The sequence below is a fragment of the Haematobia irritans genome, chromosome 2, assembly GCF_050003625.1.
Source record: "Haematobia irritans isolate KBUSLIRL chromosome 2, ASM5000362v1, whole genome shotgun sequence".
Lineage (NCBI taxonomy): Eukaryota > Metazoa > Arthropoda > Insecta > Diptera > Muscidae > Haematobia > Haematobia irritans.
The window spans coordinates 158,214,391-158,234,128 of NC_134398.1; the positions used below are offsets into that span (position 1 = coordinate 158,214,391).

The 19,738-nt window shown below is 32.1% G+C and overlaps 1 protein-coding gene across 1 annotated transcript in view; it reads right to left on the bottom strand.

The window, feature by feature from the left end:
- The window catches only part of LOC142225126 (uncharacterized), a 979,687-nt gene that overhangs the window by 942,671 nt on the left and 17,278 nt on the right, over positions 1-19,738 (bottom strand). Inside the window, exon 2 of the mRNA XM_075294902.1 lies at positions 9,991-11,821. The gene's annotated coding sequence lies outside the window, so the exon portion shown is untranslated. The remainder of the gene's footprint in view (positions 1-9,990; positions 11,822-19,738) is intronic.

Genomic DNA, 19,738 nt, shown 5'->3' on the forward strand with positions numbered 1-19,738 from the left:
AAACTAGTCTTTTGTCTGCAGACAGGTCAAGTTCGAAGATGGGCTATATCGATCCAGGTTTTGATATAGTCACCTTATAAATCCACCACCATATAAATCCACAACCATAGTCACCATATAAGCCCCTATATATAGACCTATCTCCCGATTTTACTTCTTGGGCTTATAGAAACCGTAGTTTTTATCCAATTTTCCTGAAATTGGAAATCTAGAGGTATTTTTCGACCATAAAGAGGTGCGCCAAAAATGGTGAGCATCGGTCCATGTTTTGGTATGATCCCCGTATAAACCGACCTCCCGATTTGGGGTCTTGGACTTATAGAAACCGTAGTTTTTATCCAATTTGCCTGAAATTGAAAATCTAGAGGTATTTTCGGGCCATAAAAAGGACATCAAGATATTATTTTATAATTTTCTTGCACACTTACAAGAGATGTTAAAGATTCCTCTAAAACTCAAACAAAAACAAGTAAGGAATGTCTAAAGTCGGGCGGGGCCGACTATATTATACCCTGCACCACTTTGTTGATCTAAATTTTCGAACCATATCACATCCGTCAAATGTGTTGGGTGCTATATCTAAAGGTTTGTCCCAAATACATACATTTAAATATAACTCGATTTGGACAGAATTTGATAGACTTTTAAAAAATCTATAGACTCAAAATTTAAGTTGGCTAATGCATTAGGGTGGAACACACCTGTTCCACAGTGGGGCGCAGGGTATAAATATGGGAAACATTTTAATCTGAAGCAATTTGAAGGAAACTTCGCAAAAGTTTATTTATGATTTATCGCTCGGTATATATGTATTAGAAGTTTAGGGAAATTAGAGTCATTTCTACAACTTTTCGACTAAGTAGTGGCGATTTAATAGGGAAAATTTTGGTATTTTGACCATTTTTGTCGAAATCAGAAAAACATATATATGGGAGCTATATCTAAATCTGAACTGATTTCAACCAAATTTGGCACGCATAGCTACAATGCTAATTCTACTCCCTGGGCAAAATTTCAACTAAATCGGAGTTAAAAATTGGCCTCTGTGGTCATATGAGTGTAAATCGGGCGAAAGCTATATATGGGAGATATATCTAAACCTGAACCGATTTCAATCAAATTTGGCAAGCATAGCTACAATGCCAAATCTACTCCTTGTGCAAAATTTCAACCAAATTGGGCCAAAACTCTGGCTATTAGAAACATATTAGCCCATATTGGGCGAAAGATATATATGGGAGCTATATCTAAATCTGAACCAATTTCAATAAAATTTTGTACACTTAACTTCACTACTAATTGTACTTCTAGTGCAAAATTTCAAACAAACTGGGCCAAAACTCTGGCTTCTACGACCATATTAGTCCATATCGGGCGAAAGATATATATGGGAGGTATATCTAAATCTGAACCGATTTCAATCAAATTTTGCACGCTTGACTTTACTACTAATTGTACTCCTAGTGCAAAATTTCAACCAAATTCGGCCAAAACCTGGCTTCTGGGGCCAGATAAGTCCATATCGGGCGAAAGATATATATGGGAGCTATATCTAAATCTGAACCGATTTCAATCAAATTCTGCACACTTGATTATACGACTAAGTGTTATGTTTGTACAAAATTTCAAGCAAATCGGTATAAAACTCTGGCTGCTGGGTCCATATTAGTGCATATCGGGCGAGAGATATATATGGGAGCTATATCTAAATCTGAACTGATTTCTTCCAAAATCAATAGGGTTCTATTCTGACCCAAATTAGGAACATGTGCCAAATTTGAAGGCGATTGGACTTAAATTGCGACCTAGACTTTGATCATAAAAATGTGTTCACAGACAGACGGACGGACGGACAGACGGACGGACGGACATGGTTATATCGACTCAGGGACCCACCCTGAGCATTATTGCCAAAGACACCATGTGTCTATCTCGTCTCCTTCTGGGGGTTAACAACATATGCACTAACTTATAATACCCTGTTCCACAGTGTGGCGCAGGGTATAATTATGAATCCAGAATCTGATGTAGTCTTCATAGGTAAAATCTTTAAATTTATCTTCGTGAAGTGTACTGGTTGAACTGCTCTGCTTGATCTGTCCTCAAACCCCCCTGAAATTTCAAAGGAAACCCTAATATTTGATTCATGGTGGTGGATATTTAAGATTCGGCCCGGCCGAACTTGCTGCTGTATATACTTGTTTAGTGTCAACCGTACTCCCCAGGCTGAAAAGTCCAATATGAGAGCTAAGACCTCTATGGAAAATTCTACTTGTCACATTCCTATTTTGCACCGTCCAATATTGGCACAATAGATTTAAACATTTCAACATTTAATACAATGTCCATTAGAAACAAAAAAAACACAGCACTTAGTGTTTCATACCCAAATGAAAACGAAATTGTTTATTTCTATAGTAAATGCCTATCACTTAAACTTGACCATGAACAAAATTTACACTATGTGTGTCAACCGACATTGGACATATAAAGCCAAACGATTTCTTCCTCATTTTCCTCGGATAAAAAAAAAAAAAACAACGACTCATAAAATTCTACATTTATTTTCCTGTTCAGTATTAAAGAAAACCATGAAAAAAACATTTTCCTGCAATATAATTTCTTAATTTCACATAAACTAAGCTTAACACTCAAGCACTTACATAGGGGTCCTGGTGATTATGTGGCCATTGCACAAAATGAAGAGGCGACATTAAACTTTTATTATTTACTTTTATTTCGACAATTATCATCCCCATGAATTTGCTGTTAGAGTGTTAGATTTTCTATATACAGAGAGAGAGACAGAGAGTAAAAGAAACAAAAACACACAAAAAAATCATGGAAAACACAGGACAACAAGGACAACGAATACTCGTTGGTTAATGCGAATAACAATTGTCCGGACATTTCATACATTTCCGGTTTAATACCACTTAACTTTAATTACAATTCAAGTAAATGTCCTGGATGATTTGGCGACCAGAACTCTTAGTGATGATCATGATGTTGATGACAATGACTGTTCACAATAGAAATGGGAGCAGTAACAGCAGCAGCAGCAGTCACGACAACAACATACAAGGGATACTAATAAAAATGGTTTTTCGGTCTGCGATGACATAGTAAATTTTTATCTATTTTCAAGAGATTAAAATGGGGAAAAAATCACGCTGGACAAGGGAGTATAGGAAAATAACCGAAAAAAAAAACAAAATCACTTGGTATTTACTAATGTCCTTAGACTAAAGTGTTATCGCTAAACAATGAGGAAAAAACATCAGTATTCTCAGTGGATTTGGATTTCAATGTGCGCAACAAGTAAAGTGAAATTTAAACATCGCAGCCTTTCGAGATTTTGAGGTATTTTTTATACCCTAAACCACATAGTGGTCAGGGTGTAATAACTTTGATCTGACAAAATATGTGTTTATAAGCAATATTGATTTTAGATCCCCCTAAAATATATACCGATCGACTCAGAATAACCTCCTGAGTCGATCTAGCGCTTGGTTCGGTTAATAAATAAGGTCACTATGGTCAAAATTAAGGTTATTACACTCAAAAAAAAGTTTACTTGGATCCAAAGGATTTTGGTATTGATTCCGAGCCAAAGATGCCACTGCTTTAACATAAAGTCCTTTTTTAGCGACCTATCTGGCTTTAAATCTAAGACCAATAAAACTAAAATTGGGATACAGATCTCATTTATCAAATTTTCATTCTCTTTTCACGGTTTATTAATAAAGGTACTTACGTACAAACAAATGTCAGTTTAAAAATTTAAATTATAACGCATACTTCAAAATAAAAAACGTTTTCTTAATTTCAAAAAAAAAAAAAAACTTTAAACCAAAGACGCTAAATCCTCAAAATAAGTCTTAGCCTATATTTGAAACGTTTTTATCTTAAATCTAAAGTTTCAATATTTCAGTTAATTTAAGGACAATTTCTTTAAATCAAAAATGTGTTTCTTTACTTTAAGTAAAATTAGCCTTAGTTCAAAGATATGCGACTTTAACGGAGTGATCCAAATTTACAAAATTTGTGTCCTAAATTTAATGAAAAAAAATTTTTGAAGCAAAGATTATAAACTTTACTTTAATTACAATTTCATTATTTTAAAGAAATTTGTCTATAATATTTTGTAAATTTCGCATCCTAAAATTTAGGTTCCGAAATCTTTAATATCACGTAAATATTTTTTTTTCAATGTAGGGATGGATTTTTGAAAATCGGGCGCTACATATATATGGGAGCTATATCTAAATCTGAACCGATTTCAATGATATTTGGCAGGTTTGGTTGATAGCACAGAAGGTTACATTGTGCTAAATTTTAGTAAGATCGGTTGATAAATAAGGGTTATATGGCCAACTTTGGGAAGATCGGGCGATACATAAAGGGTGATTCTTTTGAGGTTAGGATTTTCATGCATTAGTATTTGACAGATCACGTGGGATTTCAGACATGGTGTCAAAGAGAAAGATGCTCAGTATGCTTTGACATTTCATCATGAATAGACTTACGATCTGCCACAACGTCGAATTTTCAGTGAATGGGCCCTAGAAAAGTTGGCAGAAAATCCGCTTTTTTATCGACAAATTTTGTTCAGCGATGAGGCTCATTTCTGGTTGAATGGCTACGTAAATAAGCAAAATTGCCGCATTTGGAGTGAAGAGCAACCAGAAGCCGTTCAAGAACTGCCCATGCATCCCGAAAAATGCACTGTTTGGTGTGGTTTGTACGCTGGTGGAATCATTGGACCGTATTTTTTCAAAGATGCTGTTGGACGCAACGTTACGGTGAATGGCGATCGCTATCGTTCGATGCTAACAAACTTTTTGTTGCCAAAAATGGAAGAACTGAACTTGGTTGACATGTGGTTTTAACAAGATGGCGCTACATGCCACACAGCTCGCGATTCTATGGCCATTTTGAGGGAAAACTTCGGAGAACAATTCATCTCAAGAAATGGACCGGTAAGTTGGCCACCAAGATCATGCGATTTGACGCCTTTAGACTATTTTTTGTGGGGCTACGTCAAGTCTAAAGTCTACAGAAATAAGCCAGCAACTATTCCAGCTTTGGAAGACAACATTTCCGAAGAAATTCGGGCTATTCCGGCCGAAATGCTCGAAAAAGTTGCCCAAAATTGGACTTTCCGAATGGAGCACCTAAGACGCAGCCGCGGTCAACATTTAAATGAAATTATCTTCAAAAAGTAAATGTCATGGACCAATCTAACGTTTCAAATAAAGAACCGATGAGATTTTGCAAATTTTATGCGTTTTTTTTTAAAAAAAAGTTATCAAGCTCTTAACAAATCACCCTTTATATATGGGAGCTATAACTAAATCTACACCGATCTCGATGATTTTTTGCACATATTGCTAGTATTACAAAATATTATAGTAAGACAAGTTTGAGTAAGATCGGTTGAAAAATAAGGGTTTTATGGCCAAATTTGGCAAAATCGGGCGATATATATATGAGAGCTATATCTAAATCTGAAACGATTTCGATGAAATTTTGCAGACTTGAAGAGTGATGAAAAATATTACTTTGTGCCAAATTTAAAGACGATCGGCGAGTAATAAAGCGCAACGTGACCCCATTTGTCGAATTCGGGCGATACATATATATGGGAGCTATATCTAAATTTGATCCGATTTCTTCCAAATTCAATAGCGTTTGTCTTTATGCCCAAAAAACCCTCTGTACCAAATTTGATCAAAATCGTTTAATAATTGCGACCGGAATCCTGCGAACAACAAATACATGGACAGACGCACAGACGGACGGACACCAAGGGCTAGATCGACTCAGCAGGTGATTTAGAGTCGATTCAAATTCAATAGCGTTCGTCCTTGTGCCCAAAAAACACTCTGTACCAAATTTCCTGCGAACAACAAATACATGTACAGACGGACGGACACCAAGGGCTAGATCGACTCAGTAGGTGATTCAGAGTCGATCGGTATATATTTTATGGGGTCTAAAATCAATATTTCTGTTAGGAACATTTTTTGGCAGATCAATGTTATTATACCCTGACCACTATGTGGTTTAGGGTATAATAATAAAAAAATGCATCCCCACTGGGATTTGAACCTGTGCCGTTTGACTTTTTCCCATCAATTGAAGTTCTTTTGAGAAGGTTTTGCAAATTAATTACGTATAATCGGATATTTTGTGAGTCTCGTAAATTTTGCAAAATATTAGTCAAATCGGTTCAGATTCAGATTAGAGGTGTGTACGAGAGAAATAGTTTACTCAAGCTCACGCACACTCACGACTGAAAAATCATACTCACGCACACTCACGCACGATATTTTTTGGTAGGACTCACGCACAGTCACGAAAAGAAAATTTGTACTCACGCACGAAAACGTCGTGACTCACGAAAAATACCGTGACTCACGAAAAATATCGTGACTCACGAATAATTTTATGATTAATTTACCTTACCGAAGTTTCTGAAAACATGAGCATTATTAAAATCGAGAGTGTTATTCAACTCTTAACATCTCAGGTGTCACTAAAATTGTAATTGAATTTAACTCTTAAGCGTTTTATCTTGGTGAGCAGGAATATTTTCGTGAGTTAAATTCGTTACTCACGCACACTCACGACTGAAAAATCATACTCACGCACGATATTTTTTGGTAGGACTCACGCACAGTCACGAAAAGAAAATTTGTACTCACGCACGAAAACGTCGTGACTCACGAAAAATACCGTGACTCACGAAAAATATCGTGACTCACGAATAATTTTATGATTAATTTACCTTACCGAAGTTTTTGAAAACATGAGCATTATTAAAATCGAGAGTGTTATTCAACTCTTAACATCTCAGGTGTCACTAAAATTGTAATTGAATTTAACTCTTAAGCGTTTTATGTTGGTGAGCAGGAATATTTTCGTGAGTTAAATTCGTTACTCACGCACACTCAAGAAGATATTATTTTCGTGACTCACGCTTACATACGACATTTTGGTTTGTTAATCACGCTCACGCACACTCACGCTGTTGTCATGAGCGTGACTCACGCACGAATCACGAAAATTTTCGTGAGTCATGACAATTTCGTGTCACGTGCACACGTCTAATTCAGATATAGCTCTCATATATAGCTTTCGCCCGATTTACACTCCTATGGGCGCAGTGGCCAATCTTTTGTTCCGATTTACGTGAAATTTTCCACAGGAAGTAGAATTAATCGGTTCAGATTTAAATATAGATCTCATATATAGCTTTCGCCCGATTTACACTCCTATGGGCCCAGAGGCCAATCTTTTGTTCCGATTTACAATTTTGACAAAATTTTCTAAAGTTATACAATTTTGACAACATTTTCTATAGTTATAAAATTTTGACATTTTCTATAGTTATAAAAAATTTTATAACTATAGAAACTTTTGTCACCATTTTATGACTATAGAAAATTTTGTAAAAATATTATTTCTATAGAAAGTTTTGTCGACGTTTTATATCTTTAAAAATGTTGACAAAATTCTCTATAGAAATAAATCTTGACACAATTTTCTATAGAAAAAAAAATATTGAAAATATTTTCTATAGAAATCATATTTTGACAAAATGTTCTATAGAAATAAAATTTTGACAAAATTTTCTATAGACATAAAGTTTTGACCAAATTTTCTATATTGAAATAAATATTTTGTTAGAATTGTCTATAGAAATAAAATTTTGACAAAATTTTCTATAGAAATAAAATTGTCTATAGAAATAAAATTTTGACAAAATTTTCTACAGATATAAAATTCTGCAAACTTTTTTATAGAAATAAAATATTGGAAAATTCTATATATTTTGGTAAAATTGTCTATAGAAGTAAAATTTTGACAAAAAAAATTTCTATAGTTATAAAATTTTGACAAAAGTTTCTATAAAAATAAATTTTTGACAAAATTTTTTATAAGAATAACATTTTTGACAAAATTTTCTACATATAAAAAATTCTGCAAAAATTTTTATAGAAATAAAATATTGGAAAAATCTATAAATTCTATATATTTTGCTAAAATTGTCTATAAAAGTAAAATGTAGACAAAATTTTCTATAGAAATAAATTTTGACTCAATTTTCTATAGAAAAAAAAATATTGAGAAAATTTTCTATAGAAAAAAAATTTTGACAAGATTTTCTATAGAAATAAAATTTTGAGAAAATTTTCTATAGCCATAAAATGTTGAGAAAATTTTCTATAGACATAAAATTTTGACAAAATTTTCTATATTGGAATAAAATTTCTATATGAATAACATTTTGACAAAAGTATCTAATTATACAATTATTTTTCGAGCTTTATGGACAGATATGGAAAGGTTCATTCGCCCGAACCGAAACATGTACAGTTCAGGCGTGTATAGATTTGTATCTGGCGTTTTCTTTTCAATGGCTCTATTAACCATGTTCCTTAATCTATATCTGTCCATAAAGCTCGAAAAATAATTGTATAATTAGATATAATGCATTTGGACGTCAATTGCCTGTTTCGGTATCAGGCTAACATGAAATATAATTTTGACAAAAGTTTTTATAAAAATAAAATTTTGACAAAATGTTTTATAGGAATAAAATTTTTGACAAAATTTTCTATAGAAATAATATTTTGACAAAATTTTCTATAGAAATAAAATTTTGACAAGATCTTCTAGAGAAATAAAATTATGGCAACATTTTCTATAGAAATAACATTTTGACAGATATAAAATTCTGCAAAAATTTTTATAGAAATAAAATGTTAAAAACTCTATATATTTTGGTAAAATTGTCTATAGAAATAAAATTTTGACAAAATTTTCTATAGAAATAAATTTTGACAAAATTTTCTATAGAAATAAAATCTTGACAAAATTGTTTATAGGAATAAAATTTTGACAAAATTTATATATTGAAATAAAATTTTTACAACAATTTCTATATGAATAAAATTTTGACAAAAGTTTCTATAGAAATAAAATGTTGACAAAATTGTCTATAGAAATAAAATTTTGACAAAATTTTTTATAGGAATAAAATTTTGACAAAATTTTCTAAAGAAATAAATTTTGACAAAATTTTCTATAGAAATAAAATTTTGACAAAAATTTCTATATGAATAAAATAAATAGGAATAAAATTTTGACAAAATTTTTTAAAGAAATAAATTTTGACAAAATTTTCTATAGAAATAAAATTTTGACAAAAATTTCTATAGAAATAAAATGTTAACAAAATTTTCTATAGAAATAATATTTTGACAAAATTTATATATTGAAATAAAATTTTGACAAAAGTTTCTATAAAAATAAAATGTTGACAAAATTGTCTATAGAAATAAATTTTGACAAAATTTTCTATAGAAATAAAATTTTGACAAAAATTTCTATATGAATAAAATTTTGACAAAAGTGTCTATAGAAATAAAATATAGACAAAATTTTCTATAGAAATAATATTTTGACAAAATTTTCTATAGAAATAAAATTTTGACAAAAATTTCTATATGAATAAAATTTTGACAAAAAATTTTCTATGGAAATAGAATTTTGACATAATTTCGTATAGAAATAAAATTTTGGGAAAAAAGGTTAAACCGAGAAAAATCTCCAAATTTATGGAAATTCCCAACCAAATCCCAAAGTCCCCAACTCAGAAATTTCGTGCCCATAGACGAAAAATATCCCCAATTTGGGGAAAACCCTCAATACTGGCAACACTGCCCCCACCATCATTCTATGGTAGTGGGTATAAAAATTTGCAAACATGTTAAAAGTATGGTACTTAAAGACACAATAAAAAGCTTGCGCATCGAGAGTCATCGTTTGATAAAGTGGCACAACGGTAATACTGGTATCCGATCACATTATTTGTGTTATTTAAATTACAATTCATTTGAAATAAAAACCACCATCTTGTTTCGGTTACTTTCCACTGTCCTATGCACAAATTTAAGTAAACGTAAAATGTATACTAACCTGTTGCCAACATAGAGTTCGATCCTTATAGATGATTACGTTGTTATTATTGTTGCTGTTGCTGTTATTACTGTTGCTGTTGTTGTAAACACTCTAATCGCTTGATGTCGGTATAAACACTACACCACCAACCAACCAATACAATGCTGCAACTGGACTGTTGTAATAAACACACAAAAACATTTGAGGATGGTGATGTGTGCGTGTGTGTGTGCTGAGATTTCTGTGGTTAACTGCATGCACTCTTATCTCTTTGAGTGCCCGGGCACTGTGATATTCAACACCAACAAATTGTTGCAGTAGTGATAATTGGAGATATGAGTCGAGAACAACACAACACTTTGAACTATTTAAGCCAAGATATAAAATTTCAACGTTTTCTTGATTAAAACGATGAGTAAACAAAAAGAGCACTCTCATATACAAAGATAGTTAATGATGAGTTGAAGGAGAGAGATTCAGATTTTATAGATGTTTGCATGAAATTTTTGGGATTTGTATTTTTAATTTCTTTCTTTCTTTTTTTATTTATTATTATTTTTATTTTTTTAATTCTTTCAATTTATTTGGTTTCTGTTTTTTATACCACAATATTTGATTATATGTATTTAATTGTCAATGGTCTTTAACACTGTTTTCTTATTTTGTTCCCCTATTTTGAGAATGTCTTCTTTGCCTTAAGATATTCTTTTGTTTTTAGGGGAAGATGATTGCCTAAGACCCCTTGACTATGAACCACTCGCGTTTGGGTGTCATAATTATTGTCTGGTGTGCTATAAACACGGTTTCACACCCATAGCATATTAAAGACAATCACTTTCCTTGTCGTTTTTTTTGCGTTTTTTTGTTTCTTTTGTGGCTGAATGGAAGTAAAATATCTGGTCTATTTCTCTTTTGCCTTCTTGTAGAATATCTGGTTCTGAGTTCACACCAAAGACGTTTCGCTAAATGTCACACAGAATGTTGTTAAACAAAAGCTTTCTTTTATGGGGATTTTTGCACCATATCCATGGGAATCTCTTTCAAGTCTATAACGAAGACACTTGACATTTTGTATTTATGACTTAGTCAAAAGAGACTTTGGTAATTAACACTGATGTTTTTTTGGTTATTATTTTATTTTTATTTTAAATCCACCAAAAAAATGATTTTAGACCAGGCAAAAGCTACACGATTTTCTAATGCCTATTTATAAAAGGGATTTATGAATATTCCACTTGATATAAAATAGTAGCAAATTGTTATTTAGAGATTAAATGATTTCTATTTTATATGAATTCAATTGTTTTCTTTGGGCCAATAGATATACAATTTTCTTTTTCATTATTTATTTATATATTCTATATGTTGTGTGTGTGTGTGTGTTTTTTTTTATTATACAAAACCACTCAAATATTTCAATTTTTGACAATTCACTGCAATTCATTGAAAACCATTGGCACCTATCAAAAGTTTATACGTTTTTATTTTACTTTTTCAATTGTTATCGATTTCCATTAGCTAATAACTATTTTCCCGGAATAAACATTTTAGTTTTTCATTTTGTGCTTCTCACAGGTTCAGGTTTTTGAATACCTTTGTTTAGCTTATATCAAAAATTGTCGATATATTTCCATTTCCTATGAAATGGAATTTTATAGTGTTGTCAACAATACCAAAAAGCTTTAGTTTTTGTTTTATTTATTTAGTGATTTATTTTTTTCTCTGTGTGTGTATGTCTTATTGTAAATATGTTGCCTTATTTATTCGTTGAAAATTAGTTTTTCATACAATGACTTGATATTATTTTTATTTTAATTATATTTTCCAATGCCTGTATGTACATTTGTTCCTGTAAATAGAAGAGAAATAAATATCAAATGCAAAGGTAAAATTCATTCATTCATTCATTCATTTAAATAAATAATACTACTGGTAATGTTAGTGTACAATAAATTGCTAACAATTTTACCATGTGAATTCATAAAATCAAAGGAAAATTGCAACGTATTAGAATTCGTTCATTATAAAATAGCTATAAATTATTTTTGACAAAATTTATTGTTTAGAATGTTCACATCTGTTTAGTCGATTTTTGATGAATTACAAAATCGGCCAAACTATTTAAGCGAGTAAATACACGGACGAAAAAGACTGTTTTTCATATGCTTGGGTGTAATAATTATATGTTTGAAATTTAAATTTTTTAACACAATATTTTTAAGTGCAAGCATATAATGTTCATAAACTAGCATAACATGTTTGGAACATATATGTTAATATGTTAAAACATGTTATTTATTTGTAAATATAATATGCTTAGATGCAAACATATATTAATTTGGAAATAGCCTTTAAACATATATGTGTTTAGAAAGAGAGACCTAGACAGTATGCAGCAAGTCAAATAATGGAAGTAACTAATTGGCGCCTTAAAAATATATCCACACAAGGAAAATTTCATTACATTTTTTTACTAGCAGTGTTGCCCTAAGGTGAAACATAATATGTTTGAACAATACAAACAATATTTTGTTTGGACCAATCCTGAAAATATATATGCTTGAAGCAAAATGTGTTTGGGGTATATGTTACAGAAGCGATTTTTTTTGAGGGTGTATGTACCGAATTTTAAGGGGAACTGAGCAACATATATATACACCTATGCCTGTATCTTAAAAATCCTTCGCCGTAGCCGTTTACTTCATAATATCTAGAATTTCAATAGACTTTTATGGAACATCCTAGCAAAATACCGATGGCAAAGTAGCGTAACTATGGTTGCTACTCAAGCCAAAAATAATCTACCAAAATTTGGAGAAAATTTTATCAAACAAAAAAATCTTATTTTGTCGAAATTTTATTTCTATATAAAATTCTGCAAAATTTTACTTCTATAGAAAATTTTGTCAAAATATTATTCTATAAAAAATTTTTTCAAAATTTTATTTCTATAGAAAATATTCTCAATATTCTTTTTATACCCTGCTCCACACTGTGGAACAGGGTATTATAATTCTATAGAAAATTGTGTCAAAATTTATTTCTATACACGCACACAAAAAATCGCTTCTGTAACACATACTCCCAAACATATTTTCCTTCAAGCATATACATTTTTGGGTATTGCCCAAACATTTATATGTTTGATCTCTTCCAATATATAATATGTTTGAAAGCATATTGGTCTAAACAATATATGTTTGGGTAGTCTAAGTTCCAAACATTTTTTATTTTTGCATCCAAATTCAATAATGTTGTCTTCCAAAGAACAATATGTTATTATGTGAACATATAATATGTTTGGAAGCATTTTGCACCCAAAAATATTATATGCTTAAAAAAATTCTCCCAAACAATATTGTGCTCAAAATTTTATTTATTTATTTATATATTTACAATCATAATGAATTATGAAAATAAACAGGTAATATAGGTGCTAACAACATAGGTTTTCGACCTGAATGCTCAAAATTTTGTTTCTGCCCAATTGTATATTCCCCCACATCTTTCTCACTTCCACGAGATTTTTTAGTTCTTAGCACCTTTTTCTGTAATATAAACATTGTCGAAGAAATTATTCAATTGTATGATTTTTTTTTATTTTAATTTTACCTTTTGCCGGACGGGGATTCGAACAGCGGACCACACAGTTTGTAAGGATCAAAGAAGTAGCTGATCAATTGCCCAAGGAAAAATAAAATGTTAATTTTGTAATAACAAGCAACAACCACCAACTTAATTCAATATCGCTCCCTGTTAAATAGCGCTCCAAGCTACTAAACACATATATGTTTATAGGCTATTTCTAAATTAATATATGTTCGCATCCAAGCATATTATATTTACAAACATTTTATGTCCCAAACATAATATGTTCCAACATATTAACATATATGTCCCAAACATGTTATGTTAGTTTATGAACATTATATGCTTGCACTCAAAAATATTGTGTTTAAAAATTTGTGTTCCAAACATATAATGTTTATAGCCAAACATATGAAAAACAGTCTTTTTCATCCGTGTAGAAAATTTTGTCAAAATTTTTTAAAGATATAAAACGTTGACAAAATTTTCTATAGAAATAATATTTTTACAAAGTTTTCTATAGTCATAAAATGTTGACAAAATTTTCTATAGTTATAAAATTTTTTATAACTATAGAAAATGTTGTAAAAATTTGATAACTATAGAAAATTTTGTCAAAATTGTATAACTATAGAATTTTTTTTCAAAATTTTATAACTATAGAAAATTTTGTCAAAATTTTATAACTATAGAAAATTTTGTCAAAATTTTATAACTATAGAAAATCTTTTATTTATTTATTTCTATAGAAAATTTTTGTCAAAATTTTACTTCTATGGACAATTTTACCAAAATATATAGAATTTTCAAATATTTTATTTCTACAAAATGTCTCAAAATTTTATTTCTATAACAATTTTTGCAGAATTTTATATCTGTAGAAAATTTTGTCAAAATTTTATTTCTATAGAAAATTTTGTCAAAATTTTATTTCTATAGAAAATTTTGTCAACATTTTATTTATATGGACAATTTTACCAAAATATATAGAATTTTTCAACATTTTATTTCTATAAATTTTTTTGCAGAATTTTATATCTGTAGACAATATTGCCATAATTTTATTTCTATAGAAAATTTTGTCAACATTTTATTTATATAGAAAAATTTGTCAAAATTTTATTCCTATAGCAAATTTTGTCAAAATTTTATTTCTATAGAAATTTTTGTCAAAGTTAAATTTCTATAGAAAATTTTGTAAAAATTTTATTTCTATAGAAAATTTGTCAAAATTTTATTTCTATAGAAAATTTTGCAAAATTTTATTCCTATAGAAAATTTTTTCAACATTTTATTGCTATAGAAAATTTTTTCAAAATTTTATTTCTATAGAAAATTTTGTCAACATTTTATTTCCATAAAAAATTTTGTCAAAATTCTATAGAAATTTTTATCAAAATTTTTATTCCTTTCGAAAATTTTGTCAAAATTTTAGTTCTATAAAAAATTTGTCAAAATTATATTTCTATAGAAAATATTGTCAAAATTTTATTTCTATAGAAAATTTTGTCAAAATGTTATTTTTATTGAAATTTTGTCAAAATTTTATTTCTATAGAATTTTTTTTTTACTTCTTTTTTTCATTTTATTCATTTATTTGCAATCTATTTGCAACAAAACAATAAGCAAATGTTATAACTATTCACATTGACTGTGCATCGAGTTCCAGCAAACAAAGTACCCCATATATATCATAAATAATTATTTTGTGTAAGGTAAATCAAGAATATGATGTCTCTTCAGCCTCTTCACCTCGTCAGTGTCATCAAGTAGAGTTATAGCAAGTATGTTGGAATGATTACTTAGACGAGGTAAGTATCGCGAACTGTAACGTTTTACTTCATCGTCCAACAATGGAATTCCAAGATCTCTGTGTAGAGTTTTGTTGTTCACAAACCAGGCTGCATCGGTCATTAACCTTAAAGTTTTTGATTGAAATCACTGCAGAATGCTAATATTTGATTTACTGGTTGTCCGCCATATTTGGATGCCATAAGTCCATATTTAACATCTATAGAAAAATTTATTTAAAAACAAGTATATACGGCCGTAAGTTCGGTCAGGCCGAATCTTATGTACCCTCCACCATGGATTGCGCAGAAAATTCTACAAAAGACTGTCATCCACAACGGAATTACTTGGGTTGTGGTGTCTTAAAACTTCTTAACATAGTTTTCTAAACTGTGAGTTAGTCCATACGAGGTAGAAAGCCAGAATTGATATATGGGGGTCATTTATATGGGGGCTATATACAATTATGAACTTGATATGGACCAATTTTTTGGGATTGGGGATCGATTTATCTGAGGGCTATATATAACTATAGACCGATATGGACCTAGTTATGCATGGTTGTTAACGGCCATATACTAGCACAATGTACCAAATTTCAACTGACTCGGATGAAATTTGCTCCTCCAAGAGGCTCCAAAAACAAATCTAGGTATCGGTTTATATAGGGGCTATATATAATTATGGACTGATATGGACCACTTTTGGCATGGCTGTTAAATATCATATACTGCCACTACGTACCAAATTTCATCCAGATCGGATGAATTTTGCTTCTCCAAAAGGCACCGGAGGTCAAATCTGGGGATCGGTTTATATGAGGGCTATATACAATTATGGGCTGATATGAACCAATTCCTGCATGGTTGTTGGATAACATATACTAACATCACGTACCAAATTTCAACCGAATCAGATGAATTTTGCTCTTTCAAGGGGCTCCGGAGGTCAAATCTGGGGATCGGTTTATATTGGGGCTATTTTTCGACCAATTTTTGCATGGGTGTTTGAGGATATATTAACACCACGAACCAAATTTCAACTGAATCAGATGAATTTTGGTCTTCCAAGAGGCTCCGGAGGTAAAATCTGGTGATCGGTTCATATGGGGGCTATATATAATTATGGACCGATGTGGACCAATTTTTGCATAGTTGTTCGAGACCATATATTTACACCATGTACCAAATTTCAGGCGGATCGGATGAAATTTGCTTCACTTAGAGGCTCCCCAAGCCAAATCGGGGGATCAGTTTATATATAATTATGGACCGATGTGGACCAATTTTTGCACGATTGTTAGAGACCAAATTTCAGCCGGATCCAATGAAATTTGCTTCTTTTAGAGTCCCCGCAAGCCAAATTTGGGGGTAGGTTTATATGGGGGCTATACGTAAAAGTGGACCGATATGGCCCATTTGCAATACCATCCGACCTACATCAACAAAAACTACTTACGAGTATACAAAATTTTGACAAAAGTTTTTTTATACCCCCTACCATAGCATGGGGGTATATAAAGGGACCTCCAGATTTGTCTTGCTGAGCCTACAAGAGAAGCATATTTCATCCGATCCAACTGAAATTTGGAACGTGGTATTGGTATATAGTCTCTAACAACCATGCAAAAATTGGTCCATATCGGTCCATAATTATATATAGCCCCCAGGGAAAATTCCCATCCACAATCAGAGATATTATACAGAGAGCTCTCCGGATGACTGAGAAATGGGCGAAAGATAATGGTCTTGGTGTAAATCCAGCAAAGACAGAAATAGTCATGTACTGCAAAGATCGCAAAACTCCCACGGTTAGGCCCATTTCCTTAGGGGGTAATGAAATTCCCTTTGGTGAGTGTGCAAAATACCTTGGCGTTATTTTGGACAGGAAGCTGAATTTTAGGCTTAATATTGAAGAGAGGGCGAGAAAAGCCACGGTAGCTTTGTACTCGTGCAAAAAGGCAATAGGGAAAAAGTGGGGACTAAGACCAAAAATTGTGCATTGGCTATACACGGCAGTGGTTAGACCTATAATGTTATATGGTGTTGTAGTCTGGTGGCTGGCACTTCAGAAACCGACTTGTTTAGATAACGTTCAGCGTATGGCGAGCTTATGTATCTCAGGCGCATTTAATAAGACAGGAACAGACTCCCTTAATGTCATGCTACATCTATTGCCTTTAGACATTTTGGCCAAACAGTCAGCTGCAACAACGGCTGTGCGGTTGCGCGAGCTATCGCTGTGGTCGGAAAAAATGTACGGTCATAGTTCGGTCCTCAAAGTAATGCCAGATGTGCCTAGCGTAGTGGATTACACCCTGGCAAAACCACTTTTCGACAAAAAGTTTGAAACTCTAATTCCCAACAGTGAGGCGTGGTGTACACAGACCCCGGGGAATAAAAGATATATAGATTTCTATACTGATGGCTCCAAATTGAATGGACAAGTGGGGTTCGGAGTATATTCTAAAGATCTGGAAATTCGAATAGCGAAAAGATTACCTAATCACTGTAGTGTTTTTCAGGCTGAAATATTGGCAATAAGAGAGGTGGTGAATTGGCTGAGAAGTAATGTTCCAACAAATATTGGCATTAATATATACTCAGACAGTCAACCTGCAATAAAATCCTTGGACTCTGTGTTCCTTAACTCAAAAACGGCCATAGACTGCCGCAAATCTCTCAACGAGATGGCTGAGCAGTACAATATTCACCTAATATGGGTGCCTAGTCATAGGAACATACCGGGGAACTGTGAAGCAGATGTGTTAGCAAGGCTAGGAACTACCTTACATATTCCAGGGGAACTAGAATCTGTTGGTATGCCTCTGGCCACCTGCAAGCTCTTACTGCGTGAGAAGGCTGTTATGATGGCCAATGTTCGATGGGAAAATTGCAGGGGTTGTAACGACACCAAGCACATATGGCCCCATTTAAACTTAAACCGCACACTGGATATGCTAGTGTTCTCAAGGCGTCAGATAGCACTCCTAATATCTGCTATAACGGGTCGCTGCCTGATAGGCGAATTTGCAAAAACTATAGGTGCGAAGTATAATGACTATTGTATAAGCTGTCATGACGTGGAGGAAAAGGAATCAATTAAACACCTCTTGTGTGAGTGTCCTGCTTTTTGTGTAAGGCGTAAGCGAATTTTAGGAGCATATAGCTTTAGATTACTGGCTGACCTGGAAAACGTTAACTTAAGCAGTTTGTTAATGTTTTTGGAGCAATCTGGTTGGTTCCACAAAAGTAAATAATAGAGAAGGTTCAGTGGTTAAGACTAGAAGTGCCCATATGTAATAGGTACTTTTAGTTAAATGTGGTATCACAATGGACTGAATAGTCTAAGTGAGCCTGAAATTTAATCGGGCCACTTTAACCTAACCTTACCTAACCTATATAGCCCCCATATAAACCGACACCCAGATTTGGCGGAGCCACTAAGAGAAGCAAATTTCATCCGATCCGTTTAAAATTTCACACGTGGTGTTAGTATATGGTCTCTAACAACCATGACAGAATTGGTCCATATCGGTCCATAATTATATATATCCTTTATATAAACCGATCCCTAGATTTGATCTCCGGGGCCTCTTGGAGGAGCAAAATTCACCCGATCCGGTTGAAACTTAGTACGTGGCGTTAGTATATGGTCTCTAACAAAAATTGGTCCGTATCGGTTCATAATGATATTTAGCCCCCATATAAACCGATCCCCAGATTTGACCTCCGGAGCTTCTTGAAGGAGCAAAATTCATCCGATACATTTCGCTAGTGAATGACCGATAACAACCATGCCAAAATTACCACTTGAGCCAAAAATAATCTACCAACATTTTATTGTCATAGAAAATTTTGTCAAAATTTTATTTCTATAGAAAATTTTGTCAGAATTTTTACAGAAAATTTATGAAGCAATTCATACACGCAAAGAAAAAAAACGTTTGGAAAACGTGTACCGAAAACGTTTTTCTTTTGTTAGAGTTTTTTGAATTGCTTCGAAAATTTTAAACTTTTATCACCAAAAAAACATCGTTTGTTACAAAATTTTTATTTTTTCAATAAAAAAAGTTATTTTTGAAACAACAACACAGTCCATTTCGTTTATATCAAACACTGTTCTTTTCTGAATTTAAGTCTTTAATAAGACACATTTTACAGTTCAAGATTTAATATACTACAATGTAATGTTGAATATTTTTTCGGAATCTTCCGAACATATCTGGAATATATGTACAAAAAAAAAAAAAACTTTGGCCGAAGCAGGGATCGAACCCACGACCTTTGGCATGCAAGTCGGACGTAGCAACCACTGCTCCACGGTCCCAAACTAATTGTTTGTTTCTGTTAAATAAACTTTGTTTATTCGGTTCGTGGGCGCCGCA